Source organism: Habropoda laboriosa, unplaced genomic scaffold (genome assembly GCF_001263275.1).
Source record: "Habropoda laboriosa isolate 0110345459 unplaced genomic scaffold, ASM126327v1 scaffold186, whole genome shotgun sequence".
Taxonomy (NCBI): Eukaryota; Metazoa; Arthropoda; class Insecta; order Hymenoptera; family Apidae; genus Habropoda; species Habropoda laboriosa.
In genome coordinates, this window is record NW_017100427.1 from 2,182,372 (window position 1) to 2,207,831 (window position 25,460).

Sequence of the window (25,460 nt, forward strand, 5' to 3'; positions counted from 1 at the left end):
GAGGAGGAGTGAGGGCAGCAAGGGAAGGAAAGCAGCGGATCCCTGGAGTACCGAAAGCCAAGGGAAAGAAGGAGCAGGACATGGAGGAGGACGCCGGGAGTTACGAGGACGCGTTGTCGTAAAGATGAAGGCGCCTCCGCTCGTGGCTGCTCCCTTGGTCCGTGGACGGCGTAACCGTCCAATTGACTCCCGTATATACCTCGAAGGAGGCATGATTCAGCCTGGCCGACTACCACGTTCGCTACCGCCGCCGACTCGTGATGCTCGTGACCCGAGAGGAGCCTCCACGAGGATCTCCCCCTTTCGCGATCGATCGCCTCGCCGACGTCGTATCTCGAGCACTAGGGGATCAGCCTCTCTAGGATGTTGCTACGTTGGTTCTCGTTTTGTCCCGACCGTCTGCCAGGCAGTTGACAGTTAATCTGACTTCCTCGAGATGATAGAAGGCGTCGGGCTGCTACGAAGATCGGAATATTCTACTCGTGAGTAGAGTATTCGAATACTTGTCACTCGAATAGTGTTCCAATATTCGAATACTCATCACTCGAATAATATTTTAATATTCGAATGCTCGTCAGTGGAATATTCAGATACTCATCACTCGAGTAATATTCGAATACCAGTAGAATTGGAATTTCCACAATGAAATAGTCCAACTATTCGAATAATTTGAATATTCGAAGTGTCTAATTACGGATTGATTTAAAACATCGTATGAAACTTCATTTACGAGCACGTTGAGTTAGTAGCGTACAGTGTACAGTAGTAACAACCCCAACCTAAACTCTTCGGAAACGAGTGAACAGAACATAATAAACACATGGACCAGTCCTATTCAGGTGGCAGCCGCCCGTGCAGGTTCTCGCGATCACCGGACCATGAAGGTGTAATGTTTGTCGTCGGGCTATAATTGCGAATTAAAAAGTGATATTCGTAATCGATTCGCATTTACGGCCCACCTTTAAAGGTCCCAGCCGCGGTCGGCCGCGTATTACCGACGATGAATCGGTCGTTTCCTGTTTGTCTGATACGAAAGAGGGTCGGTAATGACACGAAAAGTGGTCCCGGCTTGTCCTGATACCAACAGACCAGCAGATCGTTCTTTATTGCCGCGTATCTTTTTACTGCTCGCTGGAGAAAGATCTATACACACGCTTGTGTGACGTTGTTTGGAAGATTGCCCCGGGGGCCCCCTTGGATAGAAATTCATCCAGCCTCGCGATCGCGTTTAATGGCCTTTAGGTCCTAATGGACCCTCGAGTTTCGTCGGAACTCCAGTTTTCGATCGTCCGTGTAACGACCCGTGCGGTTGGAGAAAGCGTTTAGAATTTAACCGTATCTAATCGTACCGCACGAATTAGCCCGGACTACTGTGGTCATTTACGAGTATTAAGATTGTGAAGATGAAGGTTACCACGGCTGATCGCCTGAACGATACGCACGTTTGAAAAATCAGTTTGTCTTCCCGAGGAACCCAGACAGGTTTGTCCACGGTTGATTGAAATTAAGTAGCACACTGCTGTTTTCGTAAGTGTGACGTCAACACTGATTATTCTCCCTTCGGCGAAATGGTAAAAGGTAGAATAACAGAGTGATCAAACGGTCCGGTGAAGTCCTACGTTCACTTTAGGTAGAACGAAACTTGTGGTATCAAAGTTTCACGTTCAATCTTCCTGTTCCCCCGAAAATTCAGCGAGGCGAGAGATTTAAAAGATCGTATCGCGAAATGTCGTCTCGGCATGTGAGAGAATATTTCGTCGAGATAGCCTGTAAAAACACACACGCCGAGCGAAAAGTAAACGTTGGTGGTTTCCCTTTTCGTTTACGCGTCTCTCCCTTGAGAAAAGGAGGAACGAGTACGAGAGCTCGGAGCGAGAGAAGATACCGAGAATCGCGGCGGAGAGGTGACGGAAAGCGAGTGTCGCAATTTCGATTTCACTATCGAAAAAATCGTCGTCGTTACGCGGAGTTCGGCCATTAATTAAGGAAACGAGAGCCGGCTAATTGCGCCGGTTTGCGAACGGGGGAGAAACGGCCAGCGCTCCTGTTTTCAGGTCATCCACGCGATTACACAACGGAAAGATCCGGAGGTACGAATCGCTTTATATACGCGTGCACGCAACTCAGTCTCGATCCTTCTTCGTCTCTCTTCTTCTTCCTCCTTTTTTTTCTTCCCCTCTCTCGTCTTCTCTCTTCGTTTCGTTTTCCCCACCTGTCCGCTGCTTCGCGAGGCTGTGTCGCCACGAACGCGTAAACGCTTCGTTACGGTTCGTTCGAACGAAGGTGGTAATTAGAGCGGCCTGTGGCACGTTGCTCTTCTTTTTCATTCTGTCCTCTTCGATCTTTCCTTTTCTTTTTTTTTTTTACACCGTACGACCAAACGTGCCACCTTTCTCCGTCGAGAACAACCTCGACGACCTCCATCCACCCGTCTCGGGTGCATCGTGATCCGAGATAATTAGGCTGCCCGATCGAAGTTGACGCGCGACCGCTCGCGTAATCGATGCAACGCGACTGTAATGAACTTCTCGGAGTCGCTTCGGGGATGGAGCATCTTGCTGGAACAGGTGAACGGAGGATTTGAAACGGATCGTGGATGCTGAAAGATACGTATGTTTGTCTATTTAAGGGGACGCGACACCCTGAGGTGACTGATAATGGGTAAAAGTTTGGGAATTTTTTTCGTAGGTAATTAATAAGTGAAAAGTTTCAATTCTTTTGGAGGATATGAACGCAGCTTCCAACTCTTTTCTGCAATTTTTGAAAAGTAAAAATATTAGAAAATTCTAATTATTATAGAAATGGTGGATCTTTTTCTTACTAAAGAGATCAACTTCGAACGTTTGTAAATAACTTGAGATAAAGTGTGGCCCGTAAAATATCGACAAAATTAACAATTCGATTTCCCCCTGATACGAAAATATTTTTAAATAATTCATACTTTATCGAGAGGTTAATACTTTTGGCCAAGGCTGTATTTATTTATCCAAAAAGTTAATTACTTTAGGTAAACTGTAATTTACAATCAGGTTGCAGCCACTGAAAACATCTCGGTGTTCGTTTAACGATGCTCCGAATATCACTCGGTAATTTACACGATAATGGATGTCTCGAAAAAAAAGTTTCCGTGCGCGGGGAAAAAAAGGTCGGAGCGGCTCGATTATTCAAATAGGTGAAATAAATTAAATGGTATATTTGATTATCGCGTCTGAAATGCTACGAGCAATGCGACTATCTTTATGGAATCTTCGAATCCGGGCTCGTAATATGATATTTATGACATATTTCACAGTGTACTTTGTTTCAACATCTCTCTTTTTTTTTTTTCTCTTCGTCGAACGAGTAAATGACCAAATCGGAGAGTCTTCAATTAAACAAATCACAGGCATAGCTGAACGGGATTTACATTTTAATGGAATTCGTGAGGCTGCTCGATCAACGTAGACGACGTTCCCAAAGTAGACGAAACTCCGGTTTCCCCGATTTTTAAACTGATATACATCTACATTTGATTAGGAAACGTCGAACATTGAAAGTCGATTTCGGTGTTACGCTTACGAAATTCCCTCTAAAATCGACAGGTTTTCCCTGAGAATTGTTTTATTACATTTACCATTACGAAACCGTCTGTGTGTATTCGTTTCACGTATCGATCTCACAGTCGATAAAAGGTTGCGATCGAGTCCGTTTTTCGGGGCAGAAACGAAGGCGTACATGTTACGTCGCGAGTTGCAACAGTCTGGAGAGCGTTGGGAAAGGGATTCCGGATTTTCGAGAGGATCCTCATTATATTACGAAATGGACCAGACGATGTGCTTCTCGGAACAACCGACTGGCACATCTGCGTCGCTCGATCGCCGACATTTCTGAAATTTCTCGACCTCCCCCGACTCGATCTGGAATCCAACGATCTCGCGAACACGTAACAGCGACCTGTGCGATTTCGTTTCATAAATGTGAATCGATTTCACCGCTAAATGATCACAGTCACTCTTCTTCCAATTTTTTACCAATCAAGTCGTAATCATTTTCGTAAATTGTTTTTAAAAATTGCGTTAGCGAGGAGAAACTTCACTGGACTGAAGTGTCATTCTCAAAACATCGCTGAGTAAGTACATATCTGAACATCAATACAGTGTATACACTGGCAAAACACACTAATTGTAAGGAAAAAACTGCCCACCTTCATTTTGCGCCGAAAGAAACAAAAGTTACCCCGTTGTAGCTTGAAAGACGTATAAAAATTAGCGTACCTTTAAAACCTGAAAAAGTCTCAACCCTCAATTTCGCGTTACACCTTAATCAACGTTCGAACTTAACCGCACACCGGTGTCCCCGAAGAGATCCCGCGAAATCGAAGTACCCCGTGGAACGAACGAAAAGCTGCCCCGTAAACGCGCCGTATTACCGTCATTTCGAACCATCGTGAGGTAGTAGTCGGAGGACGTTCCTCGGAAAGAAGGGGATCCAGTATTCACGTTGATTTCTCCGAAATTTCAGCGGTGCATCGCGGCGTCGGAGAAGGGACGAGGGATAATTATCGAAAGTCGCGTCCGCTAATTGCACAGGTAGATCGCGATGCCCTATTATACGACGTAATTGCACGACGCGGTCGCGACACCGAGTGGCACGTTTCGTGCATATTCCGTCCGTGGAATCGGCCTGCGGAAGGTCCCGTTCGAGAGAAGAGATTCCCCTGTCTAACGGGACGCGAGCAGGTCGCGCAGATAATCACCGGTGCTGATAACATCGATATTATTATTGGGGACGACGCAGGTAGACACGAGGATGATATACGCGGGCGAGGACACGCGTGAAAGCATCGGCGATTGGACGAAATTACGAAAGCAAGAGACGAGAGAGAGAGAGGGAGAGATCTGTGGTGGTTGGTGGCGAGCCTCGTAAAACTGTAACGTTAATCATACTGGAAAGGCAGAGGATGGTTTACGGGTGTATAGAGCGTCACGAGGATCCACACGGTGATCCAGATTCCTGACAGGGCAACCAAGGAGAGAGAGGAGAGACCGGCTTTTTCACGGCCCCGTGACACGCGCCTCTCCATCTCTCCTCGCTCCTGACGCTGCTTCTTCGTCTTCTTTTTCTTCTTCTTGCGTTATCCAGGTTGCTGCTCGTTAGAATTCATTACTGGACCGTTTCTCGAACGGCCCACGCGTTCGACTGGGGAGTAAGCGCGTGTGCGCATGTGGCCTTTGACGATGATGCTCTTTTGTCAGCCGATCGTCGAGAGAATATCGTCGATTTTCTTCGCCTTGCTTTTTCCTTTCGATTCTATTCAATTGCGAATATTGCGAAATTTCTGGTTTATCGCAGGAGACTGGTGCTTTTACCAAGCCTCGATTCAGATTTCTTTGAACTGAAATTGTCGTGCGTGAGTGTTTCCTATTGTTTTCTTCTCTTTTTTGGGGGGGGAATTTCGGGATACGAGTTTACAGAGCGATTCGAAATTTGAGGATTTTCTTCAGATTAGCTGTGCATTTTTCTCGGTCTTCTCTTAAAAAGTGAATATTGTGTTTTAAAGCATCGCAGAAGGCGCATCTGCGAAGCCTCGATTTGGCAAGATTTGAAATTCGACACCGTCGTTACTGGATAATTACAGGCAGTTTTTGGAAGTGTCCGAATGCAACGCGACATTCCGTGCCGATATCGAATCCATCGGAACGTCAGAAAGATTCGAAATTTACGATCTAAATAAACGTCACCGGTATCAACTAAAGATCCACAAATGTTCGTTGGTTACAAGTCGTACAATTTATGTGACCGTAAAAAACCACGCTTGGACGGATTAACATTTATCAAAAACAAACCGAAAGACACTTTTATTGTTCCTGATCATTTTTACAACTCTATCTACATTCACAAATTCGTTCCCGAACGTTTCGTGAATAATTCATACGACCGCGACTCGTGTCCTTTTTTTTCTTTCCTTCATTTATACATACATATATATTTTTCTTTGCCCTCTCGAACGAGCATTAAAAAACAGTCTTAATTGCCGATGCAACTCTAAAAATGTCGCGCGCCAGTCGAGCCGAGATAAATTTCAGTGCGCACTTTCCCTCGGAAATCCAACTTGGTCTCGTTTAATTTTCTCCTTTTAAATCGAGATTACTTACGAGAGCGAACCGTCGATCGCGTCGCTCGATAAGGGCAATTTATTATTTTCAATTGAAGAGAGAGAGAGAGAGAGGGAACAGTGTGCCTCTTGTCGTTCGCGATACCCGCAGCGATTTCCTTTTTTCGTTTTCCAATTTCTCATAATCGCCCACTGACACGCTCGAATGAAGTCATACTGCTTATCCGTCGTATATCGCGCGATCGATCGCCGCCACTCGGTTCTCACAGTCCGCCACGGGATCACATTCGATCGAATATTTCATAGCAATGGCAACCATTCCGGGCTTCCGCGCCGTTGAAATTGCAAGCGCGTGGGTTAGCGGGAAACGAGACGTTTTCAATGGACACACGGCTATGGGAAACGTCCTTTCGTTCGATTCGTGTGCGAAAGTCTGCGTTTTTATTGGAAAGGGAAGGTTTATTCTATTTTCCTGATTTCAATCGCAGAGCAAAGTTCTTGCTTTCAGCAGAAATTCAGTGCTTCAAGCTTTCGCGTACTTTAATTTCTCGGTGATCATTTTGTAATTGTACGCGATGGAAATTTAACGGTTTTGATTTACTTTGAAATAAATTCAATCTTTGCTATCTTGTGACATTTCTGTCGATACGAATCACAGGCAATTGTTTTATAAAAAAGATTCGCAAAGAACGTGAGAAATCATAATTTCTTCAATCCCTCACCTGCAATTAATAATTCCACAATCTGACTAATAATTCCCATACCCAAACCCAATATTTCCCGTCATCCACGACAGTATCAGATGTTTCCATTAGCCGCGAGCGCACGATACGAAGCCTCTCCCGATAATCAGGTCACGCGTATAAATTATAAACAGAAATATCAACCGATCCAGCTACGAAGTTTCTCATCTCAATTTCACTTCACCGTTCCAAACGTACTTCGTCGTCTCGTACAAAACCTTAACCCGCCTCTGGAGAATCGTCTTACTCTGATCCGCCCGAGAGCAGAACACGTTACCTTCTCACGCGCAGTCAACTCCGAAAAGGAATTCCTCCCGGCCGTATAATAAACTCCCCGTTTTGTGGCCTGCTGGGAAAATTCACCGGGCAATAATTCGTCCTTTCAGGAGCAGAGAGCCACCTCTCCTCTCTTTCTCCCGTTCCTCTCGATGTCAATTAAACCGTCCCGGGAGAAAACCGAGGGACCTGATTTCGCCCACCCACGCGTAGGACGCGTAGAAAGTTCCCCAGTTTCGTTGCCCCCTTCCCTAAGAAACGATAAAGGAACACAGGCTGCGAGACGATGGGAGAGAGAAGGTAGAGAAAAAATATCGCCGGCGTTTCGTCGTCGGACGCAAATCAGCCCCTCCGCTGTCGCAAACGTCCGCCGTTGAATTCATATTTTTTAATTAGCCGAACTTATGGCCGGCATCTCGTCCCATATACCAGACACTGTATCATCCGGTTCCCTCGTTCGCCTGCCACGAGCTAAATATCCGTTCCCTTTTTCCTACCTGTATCGCGCGGGACCCGTTTTCTGTGTTCGTTCGTTCGTTCGCGTTCCATCCACGCCGAGGTTGAATCTGAAATTCCAGCGCGCAGCGGTCGATAAATCAACGACAAATAGAAACGTCGTACCGTGCGTCTGTTCGTTCGAGCTTCTTGCGAGCCCTCGATTATCCGGAGGATGAAATTTATCGGTGATCGCGACCTCGAACCGATCGATCGCGATCACTTGCGTAATCTCGCGCGATCCTTTCGATGGCCAGTTTTTTACCCCGCTTCTTTTATTTCTTTTTTCTTTTTTTTTCGGGATGTTCGACGATTGTTTGGAATTTTATAGGATGTCCCCATCGCGGTGTGTTCAGCGGTGATGTTCTCGAATGTATTAATAACGATGATGATTTTAACGTCGTTCGGTGTGTTTCGAATGATCCTTGGAGGATCGATTAATTTAATTATATTTGTCGGGTTTCTTTTCTTCGTGGTTGATCGTGTGTGACGGTGTTTGCAACAGCGTTTTTAGAGGCTTCTATTAATTAATAAACATAAGTATCTCTGATGGGCTGACTTGGGCTATTAGCTCGGTTTTATTGTGGATCGTTAATTACACAGTTACGAGGCCACGGCCATTCACGACGCACTGCGCCCTCTTTTGCGCGATAGTAAACATCCAGTCTCTTCCAACTTCGTAAATTTCAACCATTCGTTGTTTACATAAATTTAGTTGAATACAGGAATTCAATTTTCCAACCAGACTAAATCAGCTTATCGCTGTTTTAATCAATTTCTACTTGTCGAGGTGTCTTCGTAACCGATATGCGATACGCACAATAGTTTCTACGCGAGAGTTGGTTGTTCTCCGGGAATATTCGTCTCTTAACATCCTTTCGACTGAGATTCACATATATTTTCCCGTTGGCGGAATGTCAATGCTGTCCAACCGTGGCTGGTCCCGTGGCTCGTTTATTACACCTTAAACCGGGCGAGCGACGTGGTCCAGGTTCGTTAATCGGGCCCCGCGAACGGAAGATTCGACGATTATGCACGAATATACGATTGTATCGGGACACTTGTCCGCTCGAATGGGATTCTAACTTGTAACTGCGGTTTTATGATGTCCCCGACGAGTGCCGCCTCCATTTGTTTGCCCAGAGGGGACGTCCAGACGGAAATAGCAGGGCTGGTGTGGTGCCAAGGCGCGATTTAAACGACGATCCATTTTCAGCTAATTAAAAGGGACGACTGATAGAAGTATGTTCGAGGGAGTTTAAGATGGAGGCATTTTATCCCGCGAATCTCGGTGTAATTAGCCGGTTGGAAATTAAGCTCGAGTGTTGTATACCGTGTTGAAAGGAATAATAATCAGCGAATATTTCCGAATGATTTTTCTTGTATCGAACGAAGATTTTTCTCGATTAGAATAACTTGTATGTAAATCTTCGACTGGTTCTTCGAAGTAACGAAGTACTCAGCGTTAGAACTTGTATCGAAGGGGCGTGGGAGCGAACAGACGATGTCGTCAGCGTCCATTAGCAGGGAACAGTGTGAATAAAAAGAGGGAGAGCGGCCATTTACAAGCGAGATCGCAAAAAGGAATAGCCACCATAACAATTATAACTGGACACCGTTTAATCTCTCGTTTCACCGAGCCAGATACATTCAGGACACGTTAACTGCGCCCTGCTCCCATAATCCCGGCCCTAACTCACGTTTCCGGCATCGATAAGCAGTTTTAAACCGCCTCGGAACGATCTTGCTGAGCACAATATCGTGGAAATGAAAGGGTTCCGATAAGAGGAGAGTTTCTCCGCTGTAATGACGAATTTGTCGGAGGGAATACTGTTTGAACGCTGCACTTTGAGTGCAGTATACTAATTTACTTTAAGAAAGAATCAGTTTCTTCTCAAGTTTTTATTACTGATAATTAATTTTTATATTCTACACACAGCATCTGAAAATTTATTTCAATCTAAAATACATATACCAATTTATCATATATTTGCCGTGACGATTCTTTCCTCAGTGTCCAAATAACTGTACACAGTTACGCTCCTCCGTTCGCGAGGGATAAATCAGCGAAAGCTCTTCTTCCCGCGAATTTTATCCTCGCCACGCATACCGAAGCGAAGCGTTTCCCGCGGCGTCGGAGGGTGCGCGATATATCGACCGACAATATGTCCGCGTTCCGCGTCGAATGCCGCGCCATTACGTGGCCCCGTTGGCCGCGGAACGCCGTAGCCTGGGTCGAATCTGCGAAAAGCTCCGAGGACGACCTTTAACGACGCTCGAACGCGGCGCGACGTTAAGTGCGCGCGAGCGATAAGCGACCGTCTTTCGCGTTTACGAGGGCTATTAAAAAAAACGAGGCCTGGGACGTGGCGGTGTTTGGAACAGTGGGGTGCAAGAGGCGGCGTCGGTACGCCTGAACGTTCCGCGACGACGCTGAAAAGGGCTCTCCCTCGCGATTGAGACGACTCCCGCTCCTCCTCGACCTACTAAGGGGGTTGTTTACGAGGCCATATAGCCGCTGATATTTACAATGATGTCGGAGGCGGCCGTTTAAAATCATTGCGCCCGGAGCACGGACTCCCCACCGGCTTTACGCTCGCCAACCGCCCTCTTTCTCTTTCTCTCCCGGTCGCGAGACTGCCCGCTCGACGAACGTAAATATCGTTCCGTGGATCGAGATTTAATTTTGCGAGCTGCTGCAGCACAGAGAGAGATTCGACGGTGAACCGAGGGACCGTTTTAATTTCACCGCGCCGAAATTCCACGGTTGTTCGATGGCTGGTTTGGAGAAACGGAGGGGTATTTAAAGGGAACGACAGGTTCGAGTTTTGTGGCTGGTCGAAACTGCTTGTTCGTGTGGTTGTTTATTCGCGAGGGGGATTCATGGGGTTGTTGAGTCCGGGGGGAGAAACTTGTATAGAGAGTGGCTCGGGATTATAGTGGTTCGAATCTGCATGAAAAAATAAGTTGGAAATGTAGAGGAAGGTTTTTTTATGCGAAGCTTCCTTTCGGGGTAAATGGACGTTGGAAATTTGTGGGGGAGGTGTGCTGTTACATTTCTGCCAACGTTCCTTTTTTTTAGAGTACTCTGTGTTCTTAAACGTGTGAAGGCAAGAGTAATTTTCTCTTTGAGCTGTTTCCTAGTTATCGTAGAAATACTAAACGAATGCAGGTAGTTTGCAGTGATATTTTTTAGCCATGGGCGAAAGTGAGGTTATGTGCACGCGTACGCTATGAATTTTCACGTCGATTTATTCGGAAATGAAGCTTTATATGAAAACATGTTGTTTCACATTTTTAACTTATTTTTTCATGTAGATTTGAACCACCAGATTTCAGACACTCTGTATATAACGTTATAATTTAGTTCAGTTGCGAGATGTTGAATTTAATTAATTTTTCTGACAAAGACTGACACAGTTTGTGTTTAATTAGTAACATATAGAGGTTGGTGAACATTTAGACGTACGATTAAATAAGAAATTTGTGGAGAGTGAATTATCATTTTCATTGCAATAAGAGTATTTTATTAACAAAACAAATTTCGTACAAGAGATTAAATAATACGAATCCTGTGTAAATATTAATGCTTTAAGGGGAGTTTAAATTCACGCGAAACGTAGAAACGAAACTGGCAGCCAATTAGAAGCTTCACGTGGCAAGTTTACCCGGCGAAAGCAACGAGCGCGACAAACGAGTGCTGATTATGATTCGAGGCAGACGTGTATCGACCGGACAACACCGTGGAACGAATTGTCTGGAAAAGGGCACGCAGAAGATCGGTGCCCTTGATCGGTCCGCACGCTTTGATCCCGCTTTGCTAGCCTTCTCTTGCCGTGACGCGCGCGATCAGCAAAAAATCAGCAAGAAACTTCCGCCTGCACCTAATGGCGGCACTCGGGGTTTACGCGGAATCAAACGTCGTCGCCAGATCGATCCTTTATCGATCCTGTTTCATCGTGCGGTCACGTGTTTCATTTCAAGATCACCGATCTACTCGCAGAATTCAATTTTTTCTCTTTACGATTCACGATACACGTGGAAATCGTACAAAAATAATTTAACAAAATAAGAACATTTTTTTCAGAGTCTCTCGATTATTTATTCTCTGTGAAATTAATTCCAAATTTTCAAGAAAATGATAATAAATTCAATGTTAGTATAAATTGACGATTAGTTCCAAATTTTTGACCGCTAGCGTAGATTCAGTAAAAATTTCGAGTCCACTTTTCCCTAATTCCAAATTCGCAAGAAAATGACAACAAATTCCGCAACACCATAAATTCACAAGCGGCCCCGAAACTTTTGGCCGCTAGTGTACACCGAGTAAAAGTTTGGGAACGAAAATAACGCTATCAGCATAAAGAAGAAATAAGAGACCGAGGAACCTGCAAACGACGATCATCATCAGCGCCCGTCAGACCATCTATCCGCATTTTCTCCGCGGACACGAGGTCCGCAGGTTCAAAACGTAATTTCATGCAGAGGAATCAGGAGTCGAGCGATCCTTACTCCAGAAGAGAGCAAGGGAGAGGGTAGAACAGGAAGCCTCGCCAGAGTGATGTACGTACGTACACTGAGTACCTGTGGCTATACCTCGTGTCGTGAGGGCAAGAACGAGAGGGTTGCACGCGATTCGAGCACGAAAAGAGAGAGAGAGAGAGAGCATACACGGTGGGTGAGAGCGTGCACAGATGCAGCGAACGAGGGGAGTGGGTAAGAATGTACCTCGAACTGGCGACATAACGGGTAGCAATGTAACCAGATCACGACGAGCGAGTTCTTCGCTGGCCGAACAAGGGAGATAGGGTGGTTATAAAGAGACAAGCTGAGCGGGGGAGGTAGAAACGCATCCGCGACACGGCGCCCGTATTACGATTATTAACAATTACAATTGATTTGCCGTTGTTCCACCGGCCTAATGGTATTCAGATTTATTCAAATCAGGCTGAGCGTGTAGGAGGACTCTGTCCCCCTTTATCTCTCGAATGGTTTTAAGCGGTTTCATTTGAATGGATAAACAGCGAGCTGGGTTTGCCGCTATTAGAAGCTGCGAGCTTTTGATAGTGATTGTTGCACTTGTAATTTTGTGTCTTATGGTTAAGGCAAGAGAGGACGAGGTTTCATTTTTTCATTGTTGCGATAGTGCTTTTTATTGTGGAATTTAATTTTGTATTTGGAGGTGAGAATAGAGATGAAAGTTTGAATTTATTATTAGCGTTTGTATGGAAAAATATGAGAGCGTGTGTGATTAATTAAGAATTAGAAAAAATTGCACAGTATTTAATTATAGGTGTTCCATGTTCGTCCATCTTTGCGCTATGTTAATGCGTTTTTCAAGTCTGACTGTAAAGTAAATGTTAATTAATTCAACAATCTCCGATGAATCGGTGTAAGTTCGGTTTACTCGAAATATCGTTAAATGGACATTCACCCTTCCCCCCCCCCCTCTGTATTCTTCAATTGCTCACAGTTTCCACAATAACTCAGTGCAATCAACCACGAGAATCCCTATCTCCTGGAAAAGTTGCAATTCAAATTTACGACAGCATAAATTCTCCCGAACTTCTCCTTTCAAACCAAACACAAGTATAATTGATCATTATTGCGTAATTTACCATACAATCGCGCATAATTCTTCGCGCGCTATCACCCCGAAAAAAGAAGTATCAATCAAAATTCCATACACCTTGAATTTTTCCTCGAACCGTAAAGTCCTTCGCGAATATTTCACAATCGTGTTCCAATCGGACTTTCTTTCGCAAGCTCGCGGTTCCCTCCATAAACAAGCCTTCCAATTACAAAACTCTGCGTTTACGTGAACGTGTGGGTGGCGATCGTGCACACGGCCAACAGGAAGTCGAGTGGCGGCGGCGGCGGCGGCATTGCAGATGAGTCGAGAGAGGATCCTTACCTGCAAAAAGCAAGCAAGTAAGCGAGAGCAAGCGTCGGATCCACGGACCGACGACGAGAAAATCCTCTCGTGGAGGTGTCGCGGCACCGTTTCGTTCCTGGCTTATTAATTTGCATACGCATTTTTCATCGGGCAGTCGCCACGAACGCGTCCTCCCCTAATATGGGCCACTGTCGAGTCCGCTACCGTTCGTACCGGGTTTAACCAAGCTTCTTCCTTGATCCTGTCGCCTCGTTGGGATACATCGAAATATACTTTATATCCCGGCGATACAATCTGGAAGGACTGATTTCGTGTAATGATCCAAGCCGTGCCACGAGCCCCCGGAAGCCTCCTCCGTCTGCTTTCTCTTTCGCTGCCGGGTAAGGACACTGACTTTTCATCGTTCGAGTCTTTTTCGATGGGCTCGTTGATAAGCCACCCAGGATTGCTCTTTAGATCTCTGACGCTCTTTTGGATCGGCGTACGTGCGCCCGCTGGATTTGGGCCATTGTGGCTGCGCCGAGTTCCGTGATGAGTCGGAACAGATAAATATTTGTTGCATCGGTTCCTGATAAGGACATCCAATGATTTTCTTCGTCGATTGAATTTCGAGGCAAGGTGAAATCGTTTTTTTCTTCATTTCAGACCGGCCAGGCTCGGTTTAATTCGTTTTATCGACTTCGAATTCCTCTCATCCTTAAATGCATCAGTGAGATCTCAGTGGCAAACAGAAAATAAGAATTTTAAATTATCCTAAATTAAGATTTAAAGAATCCTGTCATCTTTTTAAGAAGAAACGTAGATGATCCGACATAGATCATTTGCTTTTCTCTGCAAGCTCTACGAAAATTTCTGATTCTCGCACCGATCAAAGGATAAATCCAAGAACGGTCTGAAATGTGACGTATTCTCTCGCGATCCCACTCAGAAACGAAAGAACCTACAATACCAGCAACGTGTTTTCCTCTTTATGATCTTTACGATTCGAGTGAACATACTCGACCACATTTTTCGATAGATCGTAAAGATAAGGATACAAACAGGTGAAGCTTTTACGACCGCGCGTTCTTCTTCGGTCCGATTCCAGATTCTGGTTCATCCGCGCGATGACGTTACTCGAGAAGCATCGGTGCAAAAATAGCATCGATCAGAACCATCTACGGGACCATTCAAACCAGATTCGACAAACAATGAAACCGGTTATACAATAGTTCTAGTTGCATAAACTATTACAACCAACTACAAACCTATACAAGTCCATCCTGATTAATATTTATTATCTACAAGATCACAATTTACCTATATACGAAGAATAATTTGTAGACCCGAAAAATTTGCAATTCAAAAAAAAGAATTTGTATTTTTACAAATGAAAGCGGCGCGCGCGGTAAATTTCACAGGCTACTTTCCTCCGAAAGAAATTATTCCGGGGGTCTATTGAAAAGGGAAGTGTGTGACACGCGGGGACACGAGGAGTTCGGTCTTCCTTGTAGTCTAAAAGGCGATTGCGGTTAACGCTGAGCAGAGCGGCCATAATTTATCGCTACCATTTAAAGCGCTATATAATAATACACCGGCGTACGACTATTTCTTAAGGTCTCCACCGCGGCACCGTAACAAACGCGAGGGAACGAGGGCAAGACGAAACTCGGTGGAAAGCGGTGGATGCTTAAGGAACGAAGATCTTATAAAGTACGGGCACGTATGCATAATAATTACCTCAACAGATCTCTTTTTCTTCCTCCTTTTCTCACGTTCCTTCTTACCCGTGGGTTGAAGAAGTTTCTTATCTCTAAGTAACTTCGAATTCCCCAAGTACATATTATCGTTCCAAGTTTCCAGTCAACCATTCGTCAAGTACAGTTTACTTCGTTCGGAAACTTGGAAAAATTCCGTGTCAATTACATTCCAGAGGTAGACGTTCTCGAATACGTCCCACAGATCTTTTCTCCTTCTATGTTTCACACGTTCCTTCTTATCCGTGGGTTGACCAAGTCTCTTATCTCCCGTTACAACGTAACTTCGAATTCTCCAAGTACAATAATCGCAAGTTCCCAGTCAACACCCTCGCGATTTCTTCTTCTTGTTCGAACTTCGAAAAAATTCTAGACATGTCCGTACATTTTTTTTTTTACGTTTCTCACGTTTGGCCTTATGTCAACGACCAGTCATCCTTATCGATTAATTTTCCCCCTTTCCCGGGAAATTTTAAAATTATACTTCAGGTGCAGAGCACGGATCATTTTTCTTCTCTAAACTTGTCACGTTCGTTCTTACGCGAACGACGACCAAGTTCACTCACCCTCGCGATTTCTTCCCCTCTTTCCCCTAGAAACTTCTCAAAAACTTCGCGTCAATTACATTCCGGACGTGGAAGTTCCCTAAACACGTTCCATTAACGCTTGCGATATACAGGTAATCGGTTGGTATCAATGCGCGGGAACCCGTTACTCCATAACCATGAATTCACACGAAGTTGAAGGCGCTTCCGCGAATCCGCGGGCTTCTCAAACCGCCCTATCACGGCCATCTCGACTTCGTGTGTACTTCACCTTCCACGCCGCGGGGCGTAAGGCAACGCTCGATAGTGGCTCGTGTACTCTGGCACCGCGTCGACTCGATGACTCATTAATGAAGCTTGTGCATCGCGTATTGCGGCATGCACCATTCGCGCGCGGTTCACTTCTACGTTGCGGGTTTGCCGTGTAACTACGTACACCTACACAGGGGAAGTATAGAGGCGCGTTGGATCGTTCGTAAGACGGACACGTTCGCAGGCCGGTTGTGCACCTTTTGTACGTGGCGGCGGTGATTGGACAGCGGATACGAGACGACCGTGGGTAGATCGGTGCATTTGCCGCTCATTGCTTTCCGATCCCGCGGCTACTGCGGTAAGTAGATCATGTTCCGACATTTCCAAGCGTCGTACGCGCGTGGATCGAGCCTTATTCCTGGATCGAAACGCTTCTCTGAGTGTGTGTATGTGTGTATCTTGGTAATCGTTCGACTATCGCGATCGTGTCGCTGATGCTCGCCTTTGATGGGCCCCGTTCAACGCGAACGATCCAGATTCGATCGCGCGCGCCGCGCGTTCAAGTCTCCAGGGGGGTGCCGCGGTAGACGCGCTCGCGGCGCTCTTAATTGGAGGATTTTCTGGTTCGTTTGCTAATTGAACAGGTTTTCTATGCTTCTCGTTGGATGTTACAGAGGTGTCTTCTGCTTGCGAGTAGCGTAGATTAGCGTAATTTTCTGCGGAGTGGAATTCAATTGGCTCGCGGCAGTGTGTGTCGTAGGAATGTTGGCTTGTAGACGGGCACTTGATAAAATTGGTAACGATAAGGAATGTATTGTAATGTTGATACACGATGCTAAAGAAATGTCTCAATTCTCTCCTTGGAACTTCAACACTCGTGCTCTCGAATACTCTGCAATCGTCAATCTCGATTTTCTCTTTATAAACTCTGTGATTGCTTCAAACGCGTATTTTTTCCTTCTCTATTTTTTTTTGCCAATATTTCGCGCGCCATACTTGGTCTAAAGACTTTTCACGAAGAAGAAGAGTGGAAATTTCTCTTCTTTAACCAGTATATCTAACCTTTAACTTTATCTTCTGTGGACGTTTCTATTTTGTAACCCTTTACAAATCGACAGTCCTCGAATCTGACTTGCTACCAACAAAATGCATTATACGGTACAAAATCGCTAAAAATGGCTTCGTGTATAATTCGTTTAAAGTGGTTCAGATGTCTCTGCATGGAGTTCCTTTTCTGCATTGCTAATGAAACAAAGTTGAAACGAATATTATCTTGGTACATTGTAAAAGACCAGTGGCACTCCTGTAGGGGGGAAAGAAAGAGGAAAGGAAGCAAAAGGAAGGGAGAAATGGAATCGAATTCCATTGCAGATCTCGCATATCTCGGACACCTTCGACTGGTTCGACAACGAATTCTTTATGCAAATCCGTATCGACGACATCGGGCGATTATGCAAATTTTTTACTGCAGCATTGACAGCCGCGATTTCGTATCGTTGGTTTGTTCGCGCGTTCTTTTGTTCACCTTCTTTAGCCCGTCGATTCTGATACGTGCTACGTATACCAGTCGAACGAATTATTCCTCGCGGAGAGGATCGTTGACATTCACAATTCTACCGGGGCAACTTTTGTCTTATTATATTTTATTGTTAATTTTACGTAAGCGACTGGATGTTGATCGAGCGGAATTCTACGAAACGAATAAAGGAAAAATATCGCAATATCTGACGGTTGGATAAAAATTAACATTCTTATACTTTCTAGCAATAATTCAAGCTGTTTTACATTTTATTCGCGGCGTGTAATTAATTTGCAAATGCGCAGGAGAGGAAGAAAAAAAGGAAGGAGAATTCGGTATGGGATATAAATAAGTGCGACGAATTTAGGGGACATGTAATATTACGTTTACTTAGATCTGACAACGATAATAACGTATTTAACATTAAAAACTAGTATCCTCGAGACATGATTTTCGAAAAGGATGTGTACGCATATTAGAACGTTCGGAGTCTATAAAATACGTCTTCGAACCGTTGGAACGAGTCGTTTCTCCCGTTTTCTAGAGACGGAATATAGAAATTTAAGGAGCCCCGAACAGAACTAATCGCGCGATTAATCTCGAAATCGAAAGAAAACATTAGCTCAGGCAGATTCAGCGTAATAAATTCTTAATGGCAATGTTTCGCTCGGGACGATAAAAAAAAAAAAGTAGAATTTTAAACATACCTACTGTATAAATCTTCCGATTACTTTCACGATCGCAAGAAAATCTCGCGATACATAAACATGACTCTCCGTACGTTGTTTAATCAATTAACATCTTTGTATCGCTATGACTCACTGACGAACGCTTAGAAAATCCGATCTTCCTTTTGCACGGAGAAACTTGTTAAAAATCCTGTTAGAAATATGTAACTCTAAAAACTACAAAAAAAAAAAAAACCTCGAAGTGAGATAGAATCCTCGTCGAATCGGGCAAAAACTCGCGCTAAGAATGAATATTCATCACTCCCGCTAATTACCGCACTTTTTCACCGCACGAGAAAACGAACAAATCCAAGGAATCAACAAACACGTCTTTTTTTTTCAAAAAAATACCTTTTAATTATCCAGCGAAAAAATGAATTTCACATTCGAGAGAACAAATTACCTCGAAGAAGAGGGAAGAAAAAAGAGAGAGGAGGAATCTCTATGAAGAAGTGAAATGTGACACAAGAAGAAGAAGAAGGTTCGCGTGAAATCTAAGAACGCCCAAATCCTTAACATTAATCTCGCGATTAGTTCCACGGAGGAGAAGCCAGCTCGGGATGTACCGTTTAATACGCAGATTTCCCTCGTAAATCCGTGGCGGGGAGCGGAGGCTCGCGCTGGAATCCGTAGCGGGTCGTTCATCCGAAAACCGTTCGTCACCGGCGGCGACGACAACCGAGATGCCCTTATCCGAGTGGAAAAAAATACTTTCGCCGATCGCGAAGGATCGCCAGAGGCCGGTCAGCCCGGTTGTGTTTCACGGGGCTGGTTCGTCGCTCGTGGTTTTCGGGGCCGCGACTAATTGGAAATTACCCTTCCGCGCGCCCGCGGTCGCCTCGATTGAGATTAATTGATTTTTTTTGGACGGGCCAACCTCTCCGGGCCGGCTCGCCATTTTCGGACGGGACGCGCGATCGAGATCGTGAGAACCGTGACGGAGAGCTAGAATGCCTCGGGACGAAGAGGTGTCCGATCGACGATGCGAAAGAGGAAAGCTGGCGACCGCTTACGTCACACGAAAGCCGGTACCGTGAAGATACCGACGGCTGTGTGTCGATGATCACGATAATCACGATAAGATGCGACGAAGAGCAGCGCAGCAAGTAACAGGGAGGGAAAAAAGGAGGATGAAAAGGGGGCCAGTTGGCCGTCGATCGCGCGACGCTCGCTCGCTCTCTCGAATGCCTGTAATTGTTGTTCGCCGAAATTGGAGGACCCGCTTCGACTCGTCTACGAGCGTGTAACCGGGGCCTTTTGCTGCTGACCGTAAAGGATCGTCGCGCGTGGTTGTTTTCCAGCGCGTCCGGGTAATTAAGAGATCGTTTAAACGGGGAGCGATGGCTATGAGGCGCTGTTGCTGAACGGAGGACTGCTTCTACTGTCTCGAGAGGCTGGAGAAGAATGTTTCGTTCATTCTTTTTTTGTGGCTTGCCTGGGTTTCTGGAGGATCGAGGAGAAAGTGTGAGGACGTTTTGGGGAAATGGGTATGAGACACGGTTTGTCTTGATCTAACTTCTCTCCTCTGGACACTTACCGAATGTGAAGCAAATCTAAACCTAAACAGTCTTCCAAAGTTTTCCAAAATTTTCACTGCTACTGGTAAAAAGATTTAACATGGAAATTACAGAGTTCGGCAATTCTATGTCGAATTGCCACAGACGAAAAGTATGTCTACAGAGGTCCAGAAAATTTAAACTTGGCAAAATTTTAAACATGACTCCAGTTTATTCACACTTTTAGCGTGTCCACCGTCTATTAGCACGTCAATCACCCTCCGAACTCCTGTCGCGCTCAGAATAAACAATTCCGACTAAAACCGTGACTCATAGGATTCTGAAGACTCGGGCTGATTGTAGGAGGACTGGCCTTTATTAAGAGCTGAACCTTTAGGCTCGTTTCGTCTGGGAGCAATATATTAAGCTACACGGCGCGAAGTACCGCTCCGGAGAACTTCAAGACTGACCGCGTACCGTCGAAAAGCACCTAACCATCAGGCAAGTACGACATGCTAGCCATTTCACCGATGACTATAACCTCGTGGCAGTTACGTTCCGCTCGTAAGCACTTGCTTCAGATTATTAAATCATTCTTGACTGAACTAGCAATTGGAGAGAGAGTAATCAGAATCCTAACGAATACCTGATCGTACAACTCATCTTCCGCCAAAACGAACAAATTATAATCCTGCGCGATATATAAGATACAAAACTGACATTTCCCCTTGGTGGAAAAATTGCACAGTTACAATAAGTACGCTCATCACCTTGCGCAACCTAGCTACGCGATATTTTATTCAAGATTGCTCAATGAGAAAATTGAAAAAAATCGTGGCAGATATGCAAGGAAAAGCCGCGTGCAAGCGGCACGAGATCGAGCTGACGTCGAAAGGACGCAAAGTTTTGCTCGCGAAAGCTGCGGTAATTCCCCTATTCGAGCGATCGATTCGTAACGAGGCGTAAGTTTCATCCTGGCCTGATCTTCTATTCGGCTGCGACGATACACGCGCGTGATTCGACAACAGGTAGAATTAGAATTGCGCGTTTGGTTTGGTCGTTGCGGCGCGGCGAGGCGGCCTTGATAAACGAAAGCGCCTCATTTCCAACGACGTGATTCGCGTACGCTTCTCATCACCTTCGTCATTAACCGAACAATCTGGTTAATAGTTATCGCCTCTCCGTTATTGCCGTCGTCGCTCATTATTACACTGGTTGTTCGTGGGGGCTACCTGGCCGCGCAAAAAGGACCGAGCGAGCGAGCGAGAGAAGGAAGCGGGGCATTCCACACGGTACAGGCGATGATTCACCGGGACTTTTCTTCCCTCGTCCCGCTGTTATAATCATTTGTTGACGAGCCGCGCTCTCGAATGCGCGACGAACGCGATGGCGCTTGCCATTTATTACCACCGCGACACAGATATTATTACGCGAGCCGCGGGAACCGCTCGCTCTTCTCTCCTGTTGATTGAAAATTGAAGACGACCCGAGTTTTGCAATTTTTTAGATACGTATCGGTGCATTTCTTTAGGTTTTCTTGGAATGATTTTTGGGAGGTAGGAGGGTCATTTAGAAAGTAAAGAGGCAAAGGGTTGTTGTTTCAATCCTTTGCGATCGGTGCCGCCATGGTGGCGGCATTTCAATTTTGTTCTAGAAATCAGTACGATCTTCGTTATAACTTTAAAAATCTAAATTTGCTCCGACTAGCTGCTAGTCCCACCAGAGAAATGTGCCGATCGCAAAGGGTTAATCCTTGTCCAGGGAGAGTCAGAGTGTGTTAGAATATACGAGCATTAACTCTCGGAGGGCGAATGGTTTTAGACGGATGCAGGGTCGTTTTGACCCGTAGCAAAGTTTCTATTGTACACGGGTTTCAAGAAGGAATTGTGTATAAATGTGTATACCTTCAGCTACATATATTTGATATTTTTCTTGTTTATTTACATTCGATACATGAAATAGGTGATGTACCAAGCGTAATCCGAACCGCCTGACTTTATCGCTGTTGAGTCAAAATGACCCTGCATTCGTCGTACGAGGGTTAACATTCGTAGTTTGTTTTTCTTGAAAATTCCTTTAATGGGCTATATTCAGGATTGAATTAATTAGATCGACGCATGAGATGAGAGATTTCTGGGAAAATAGCTCGTAGAATCTGACGATCTTCTAGTGTTTACTTGTGCAAGAAAATTATTTAAGTATGTTTTCTTTGCTTAGAGAAAATCTTGCGAATTCATGAATGGAATTTTGGGTTACTCGATAAATTTCGGTTTCTTTAATACACATATTCTATTATAAAGTTGTACGTCATAGCCTCGGTCCTGTACCCTGACGAATATTTCCAATTCTGTTGCAATTGTTTCCGTACGAGGTCAATGACGAATAAACTAGAAAAATATTGGATATTTCGGGAATCCTAATTTTCGAACAATTTTACACGTTTTTTGCGCGCATACTTTTCCCTGTGGTTCCCCAAATTGATGCGTTTTTTTAAGGATATTTACATGTATCACCTATGTATGTGCACTATCTTAACGATATCGAATTTTTGTTTCGATTATTAGTCGAGATAACACTCAGTATCAAAATTTACTCGATTAGTAATACGCTGGGAACAAGTGTTCCGCGGATTTTCACATTAGTGAGTCATAGATACTCGTTGCCGTACACTTTCATTGCGAGAAACATCTCTAACGAGTGAGTTTGCTTTCTGAGAAAGCGATGAGTGTTTGGAGACTGTGAAATAACAATTTCCGAATAGTATTCCTGGTATTGCAAACTGGATCAGTAACGACCGCAAGAAGTAGCGTAAGTAGAATTTCGATGTCAGAAGAGTTGCTGGAAATCTTTATAGATAAAACGATTCGGAGAATTTCCATGAAAGGCAAACATTCTTTTTTTATAAATTTATAGGGGTATGAAAAGTCTGCTGTTAAATTGCAGATAATTGAGAAAGACACCTACCTTTTCAAGCAATATCATACAATTAATAACATTTGGCACCATAAGAGTCAATTATTTAATTTGCAAATCCTCTGACAGCCTTTCGAAAAAACGGAACATTCCCAATTCATAAAAATACCGAAATTACATATATTTTATGTCGTTAAAATTGCTACAACTTTTATATCCCTGTAACTGTCGCATTAAAAATCTCGTACAGTTCTGTAAGTGTAAACGAACATACAGAAACTTCCCAGAACAAGTAATCGAAACATCTGTTCTCCCACCTCGACATTAAACCCATAGTCAGATCAGATCTCCCGCAAGATACACCCTCGATATCGCAATTCCGGATCGAACCTAATTTTCCACGCGGTAACAAGCGCAACCTCTATTTCCCGCCTTTTTTTACACCTGTATCACCTGGTTGGAGGAGACTGAACGTCGTGTCCCTTCCCACGCAACGGCAGCGGTACACATTAATTGAAATGTCACTCCCGCCGCGACATTTTCACCTGGCATTCGCCAGCCACGCTCGCCGCCACATGCTCGCGGTGTCACTTCCTGGTGTACCTTATTAAACTGAAAATTAACATAGGCGTCCGATATAGTCGCCACTCTACGAACAGAGAAAGAGAGGGAGAGAGAGGTGAGTTTGGACCGAAGGAGCACTCTCTCTTGTAGCGGGTGAAAAAGAGTGAGAAAGGACGAGAGGGAGACAGAGAGGAATCGTGCAACGCCAGGGGGAAATTTATCACCATAGAAGCAATTAATGGGATTTTTCTGAGGCATGCGCCGGCCCACAGCTCACGAGTACGGTCTCTGCTCCGTGCTCATCGTGGTCACGTCTTTGCACACACACACACACACATTCTCGTGGTTCTTCGTTCTTATAGGTGTGTATCTGTGTGTGTGTGTGTGTGTGTGTGAACGCGGCTTATGTAACGTCCTCGTCGGAGGACCGATATTAAGGCCACGGCTGAGAACGCCCGTCGAAATCGTCCCGCGGTTCATTAGGGTGTCTGAATAATCGAGCGGCCGGTGTACCGACGCTCGTCACGCTGGACGAGCTTCTTGCGTAGCGAGATCTCGGGGATTTAACTCGTTTAATTGAGGCCTCCGGGTGCCACGAGGTGCGAGCTCCGCTGATGGATTTTAACCTTTTCCACCGGCGAGCGTGTACGGAGTCGCTGGCTGGAGCTCATTAGGGGTCTAAGTGATTCTCGAGCGCGTTTCGCCGCGCTCCATGCTAATGTCGCTGTTTAACGTCCGCGGAGATTCTTCGTTTTTTCTTTCTTTTTTTCTCTCTCTCCGCTTGAGATCGCGTGCCTGTGTATGCATGCGCGTCAGATGAGAGGTTGACAAATTAGTGTTTCACGTTGAAATTAGACGATGCCTTCGGCGAAGATTCTCTAAACGTTCCGTTATTAAAAATCACCTTTCATCTTCTATTCTGGTATTTCTGATTGAAGGTAACCGCGGCTGATCTCGCGTGAAGTGTGGAAACGGTAGGATTGATGTGAAATTGGACGTACGTCGTGTTGAGTGAGATTGTGCTCCTTTTTTCTATACACTAAAAAGAATTCCAAATTTTGTTTTAGTAAACTATATTCAAGCAAGATACAGTCTTTGGTTTTCATTTGACAAGAAAAAATTTCATTATCTATGGTTAGTTAATCTATAAATTCATGCAATCCCAAAATATACGACAATACCACAGTCAATAAAAAAACAACAGCTGTTCTAAATAGCAAGATACAGTCTTTGGTTTTCATTTGACAGGAAAAAATTTCATTATCTATGGTCAGTTAATCTATAAATTCATGCAATCCCAAAATATACGACAATACCACAGTCAATAAAGAAACAACAGCTGTTCTAAAAGTTCAATACATGGAAGCTTCAGTCTTCACTGAAACAAGTCATCTACGTCGAATAGAAATAGAAGGACATTCGAAAACACCATTCGTCAAATTTTCTTTTTCATATGATTCCTATAGGTCTCCTTTAAGAAATCTGCTTAATTACAAGAACAGCGAGAAAAGTATTTATCATCGCTATCCACACTTCTGATCGCGCCACAAAATCTACCCCCATGGAGGACACCGCCGCTTCTCACCTCTCGAGGATCGTCTTATCGATCGACGGCGCAACACCTTGCCGTCTAACTTTCCTCGGCAAAAATGACGAAGCGTCGCGTGCTTTCGCCTCCGAAGCTACGTGTACACGTAAGGGCGCGCAATCTCCCCGCGATAGCGGTCTCACTGCGGCCCGGCGTGCCGGCCGAGTTTGACGTTAATTGGCTGTAATTACGGGGCGAACCGCTTAATTAGGTGGGCCCGGGTCGACGGAGGCGCCAATTCCGAAATTTATCGATGCACGAGGTCGGGCAGGCGCTGGCTGCCGGGATCGATCGGCTCGCTGGAAACGAGAGAAAAAAAGAAAGGAGCGGCGTGAAAGGAGCGTATATACGAAAAGGTGGAAGAAAAAGCTCGAAAAGAGCGAAAGAGGAGGGTGGAGAGGGATACCCTCGAGCCGCTATCGGATCTCCGCGATCTTCTCCGTTGCCTCTCGGTGTAACCGAGAGGTGCTAGGCGTATGCTCGATCCGCTTGGCGTTAATTAAGCGACGCCACCGCTAGAGCTCGCACTCTCTAAGACCGCGGCAGCGCGCGGCGTTCGAGCGATTTTTACGGTCCGAACCGCGCGCGATTTTTTCGAAAGCAAGGGACCCCGTA